General features: G+C 45.1%; 1 non-coding gene across 1 annotated transcript; it reads right to left on the bottom strand.

Moving 5' to 3' along the window:
• Positions 1-2652: 2652 nt before the first annotated feature.
• Positions 2653-2724, bottom strand: TRNAE-UUC (transfer RNA glutamic acid (anticodon UUC)). The gene has a single exon. It is a non-coding gene; the product is annotated as a tRNA-Glu (tRNA).
• Positions 2725-5317: the final 2593 nt, after the last annotated feature.

Below are 5317 nucleotides of genomic sequence, written 5' to 3'. Positions count from 1 at the left end.
CCCAAAGCTCCCCTCTGCTCACTGATCAAAATCACATCCACAAAACTGGCAAAAGGATAAGATCCTCCTGCCAGAAGCACCTGCATCAGTGACTGTGTTCACAAATTAAAACCGTGAATGGTCCAAGGTAGACACGTTGCTTTTATTTCTGTGAGGACTGCACCCATGGGAGGTCTGTGCATCGTGAACGTTTCACACACTTTAGCTCCGGTTATTCTTAGCGCAGCACTTCGTATCAGAAAGTCTAAATCACGCTCGTAGATCCCTGTGGGGTGGCGCAGTTACACGGGTGGACAGAACCGCCCCCCGGGGCCAAGGGCTCCTCCCGCACTCCCGCCAGGCGGTCTGAAGGAGCCCGTGGCACCCCAGAACTGTCCGGAGCGTGGTTCAGAGCAGGTACCTGGCAGCAGGTACCTGCTGTCACTCCATTTGCTAGCGACTCACTCCCAACCTGGGCAATTTGCAGATGAAAGGGAAAGGAGCGGGGCAGAACTGCAGCTGCAGCGCCATGACCAGCACTTCCCCCTCTCCTCCCTGGCTACAGCTCCAACCAGTGGCTGGGTATCCGTACAGGAAGGTTGAGAGGCTGAATGAAGCTGTGGGTCAGCCAGGTGCTCTCTCTTCTTCACCCCTAACATTAAGTGACTGTTGCTACAGCATCATTTTCAAGGTGGCTTTTCTGAAAAGCCACCCCCGTTGCGCACTGAGGCTCTTCAGAGGAAATTCTCCACCCACGCCAGGAGCTCCGAGTCCCTGCAAGAGCAGATTACCCACCCAGGGCAGCAGTGCAAGGAAGATCTGCTTCCCTCGTTAGGACAGCAAAATTATGCAGCAAAAATGAGTGACAAGCAACATATGAAAATGAAAACTACCCCAGGGGTAATTTTGACCATTACTGTCAATATGCACTCTGCAACCAGTTAGTTGCCATAAAGGGTTAATATCATACCTCTTGGCAGCTCCTATCAAATGTACAAGTTACTCAAAATACTGAGTGGATGCAGCAAAGATTTGGGTGAATTTCCAAGGCTCCTTCTGGTCCTATTTTTCACAATTTATTTGGAATAAAAAATCCTGTTTTCTCTGTGCTATGATGTCAAATGTTAGGGCAATTCCCATTGCATGTGCTATATAAGGAGCACTGTAAATATGTACTTCACTGCTAAAATATTATTCCATGCTTTTCCATTGCAAATAACTGAAAATACAGCAGGATTTTATAGATTTGAACTCTAAGTACCAAGCTGGTTTTGTTGTTGTTTGTATGTTTCTTGTTTCCTTTTATGTGTTTTGGGCAGCCATTTCCAGAAACTCTTAACAATGTCGCTTTCCTTTGTGGAAGATCATTTTACTCAGGTAGGTTTAGTTATATGATTGAGTTCCTGAATTTGCGAATTGATAATAATGGAAATGAGTATTTTCTGTGATGAGTAATAAGTCAAAAGGATTGGCTGCCTGTACATGCCCTAAAGAAAATTAATAGAAGAGGTGCTCATAGGAAAGGAAAGAAAAGGCATACTGGGACAAGTTGCTTGTCTTGAAAGCTCCCTCCTTTCATTTTAATGCTTCGGAACCCTGGAAAATCCCATTTCTCTGCCTAAGCACAAGCCAGGTACAGAATAAATAGATACAGGACAAAGTAAGCACTTAAGCACATGGCAGTGTCACCGAGCCTTGAGCTGAAGCGAGCACTGCGAGTGGATCAGAAGAGAAGCACAGGGAGCCCCATGAATTATCTGCTAATTCATGTCCCTGGCCTGTGCACCTTGTCCCTCTCGTCCTGGGCTGAGGCTGAAGCTGTTGGCTCATTTGGGGCAAGTCGCCACAAGGTGTTGGTGGCTGCAAAATCCCCCATAGTTCTGCCATGGTGTCTGCAACCCGGCACAGTGGAGTCAGGGTAGGGAGATGTCCCAGGAGGAAGGTCAAAAAAAAAAAAAAAAGCCTAAAAATCATTGGAAAACAAGAGAACAGACAAGCAACATGACATAGCAGTAAGTGGTAACAAGAAACACGTGAAAATGAAAACCACCTCCATGTATGTCAATATTTGCGGCCGCCAGCAGTGTGACCTCAAGAACAAAAGTGACGGGCTCCCCACTGCCTGGTGACAGCAACAAAAACAAACATTTCCTGCGGCCGGGCTGGCTGCCGCGCTCGCAAGGAATCTCTTATCGATGCATCCTGCCCCAAGGGCAGCCCCGGCTCTGGAAACGCCACCGTCTCCACCGTTTGAGCCCACTAGGCCGCTTGTTGGAGGCTCCCAAGAGCTGGGCGGGCGACGTGCTGGGAGGATGCGCTCACTTCCTCAGCACAGTCTTGCTCGTTAAAGTGAGAGAGAAACACCGTCCCAAACTTCTTCTCCCCTGCCCCAGCATATTTAGCAAGAGAAAAACCATCCCCAGCTTCTTCTCCCCTGCCTCAGCATATTCAGCAACTGCTGTGAGGCGGAATATGTGTTGGGTGACTCCCTCCCTGGGCCAAAACTCGTTGCCTTTCACTGACTTGTCACACACCTGCAAACCCGACTTAATTAAGGCCTTTCCCTAGGTGCACTATAAATGCCTCAGCTTTTCTAGCAGATGGAGGGAAAGCCCAAGATTCATCGTAGATTATCAAACATGAAGCTGAAAATTGATACCAAGGAAGGCTGGATTCCCACACCGGGAGTCGAACCCGGGCCGCCTGGGTGAAAACCAGGAATCCTCACCACTAGACCATGTGGGAGCCCTGAGAGGAGCCTTCCTCGCCAGGCTCTTCCTCGCTCCCAGCAGAAGGAAACCTGAAATCCTCCCAAAGGGCTGTTTTATCAAAATGAGCTGGAGATTAGCCACTGGTTTCAGTGCTCATAGATGGCATGTGCTCACACACCCATGCTAAGCCCTGTGAAAGGCAGAAACACTTATTGTGAGAAGTGACTCGTTATACTAAAAGTATTATTTATCTCACAACCCAGTCCCTTGCAAACCTTTCTGGAGGAGAACAACATACAATTCCCATCAAGACAGTCCTTTCTGCCCTGTATTTGCTGCCATGCTGGGTGTTGGCATGTTTCATATTCAGCCTGCAGTGCATTCACATTGCCTAAAATGGGAATTCTTAAGTCAAATATTCATTGCTCAAACCAAGGTTACTCATCCAGCCCTATGAACTTAGGAGAAAACACAGCATTTGCACTCCTGACTCTCATAAAAATTAGAACAGAAAATATTGTAGGAGACAGCAGTCTCATGAAATAAAAATACAATTCTCCCCTATTTCCTACGGGCTGCAGACTGTGTTTGCCTTCCTGCTTTCCAATTTCAGTGTCTCTTTTGAAGTTAATCGACTGCCAGAGAAAGCTACCGAAGAACAAACCTAGTTTTCCTCAGTACGTAGCCTTTCCTCCATGCAGCAGCATTGCCTGGGAGCACATCCGGCAGTCCAGGCACCCGGGTTGTTCGCACTCACTTGTGCATTTTACACGTCGAGATTTCCACCGCTGCTCGATGATGACACCTCCACAGAAGTTGCTCCAGGTTTTTGGTGTTCCTAATATGATGTCCGATCTTCATGACTTCGAGTCCCACATCAGTTGGCTAATTCCAAGATTTTCACTTTTTGAAGAAGAGGAACAGGTGTCTTCCTGCTTCAAAAGAAGGGGACAGGAAGCATATCCTTCCTAGCGCCAGCAAGGCACTTACTTAAGTTAATGTAGGTCTGAGTCAGTCAGGAGGAGGATGGGGGCTGTCTGGGTAGGGGAGCAGATGCCAGACAGATTTTTCTTACTTCCCCTTTTAAAGAGAAAACCTTCTTCACAAAACCTCACTTTTAAACCAGGACTAGGCTCTTTACTATGTGAAGGTGGGAGAGAAGTAAAACCTTTTTTTCTAGGCCTTCAGGCACACAGTTAATTTCCCCTTTCTCATCCACAGAAAGGAATTTGTATTTATTTGCTTCCATGGTCACGAAGCTGGCAGCTTCATCACCTTTTCTTTCTGAGTGGGAGGGCTGGGATCACGATGTGATGCCCAGGTTTAAGTAACCATTGTTTCCTTTCCCTTAAGAAATATTATTTCATTATTTTTGTTAACAACTGCACATTTGCTTGCAAATTCTGTATTCAGGAGCAAGCAATAATTCATAGCAGAATATAAATTTTCCATAACAAGTCATGCAGAGAAGGCATTATTCACATGTAAGCTCAGACAAGAATACATTAAAATGTATGCAAAGCAGTCAAATGAACTGTAGATCTCCATATAGATGAGTTTACAATTTCTTTATCTCTGGCTTGGAGCTAATGAAGCTTTATTATGCATCTTCCCAAATTCAGAAAGAAAAGAAGTATTTTTATCAGGCAAAAAAGGATACTGTTTTACATCTCAGGTCACCTAGTACATTTCTGTGGGTTCTATAAATGGATTTTATATTTTCTTGACTATATTTCACAACATAAATCCTTAGAAACGATTCTCTCACCCACAGCAGACAACTTGACAAAACAAAACAAAATCGGAGTGGAACAGCAGAGTTCTCTGGCGACTGCTAAAAATCTGGGTAGTACCACTGCTGTCTTGGGAGGGCACAGGGAATGCAAAGGTCCGAACTTTGTGAATAACGGTGTGAATAAACGGAAAGCACAGGCTCTTATCAAATCTGATTTTCATTTGGTTTCTCTGAGACATAGAAACCGATAGCAACCACTTCAAAATACTGTGGAATGTTGCCCAAGACTTGAATTTATCTAATTCTTTAAATCATATAATTATTTCTTCTTAAGTCAATTTCTGCTTCCATGTCCTCCTGTACTTCTAGTGCTTGGTATTCAGCATGCTCCATTACCGTAAGGAAATGCAGACCCTGAAAATGTTAAATTGGAAATCTTAGAAATCTATGCAATATGCTCTTGTAAGCCAAAAGCCTTCCAAGACCGTGCCAATAAGCTTTGGCTCCATATCTGAAACAAACGCTGTCATTCTCTTCTGTTTTACCATCTGCTCGGCTTTTTTCTCCCTTTTCCAATCAGAAGTAGTCATTCCTAGAGAAGTCAGATTCTTCTTTTAGCTTACAAAGTAAATTATGTGGGATACTATAAATGCAGTTTGGGTTTGGTTTCATTTTGCTCTTCCTGAAGAGCGCCGGTTTCGGAGAGCTGAAGGGAGTCGGAGCTCTTTTCCAGTGCCCTGCCTCTTCAATTTCAAGGCGGTCTGCTAGGAATCCAAAAGTATCAGACCTCAGCTGAGTGATAAACTACCATGGTGGATTTTGATCTTCTGGAAGTAAACCAGCATTTTGGTTTGGCTTGGTTTTGTAAGTGGCATCTTGGTTGGTTTTTGTG

This window comes from Tinamus guttatus, unplaced genomic scaffold (assembly GCF_059628265.1).
Source record: "Tinamus guttatus ecotype Peru unplaced genomic scaffold, ASM5962826v1 Tinamus_guttatus_pri_ptg000288l, whole genome shotgun sequence".
Taxonomy (NCBI): Eukaryota; Metazoa; Chordata; class Aves; order Tinamiformes; family Tinamidae; genus Tinamus; species Tinamus guttatus.
This window is presented reverse-complemented; position numbering and strand designations above follow the sequence as displayed.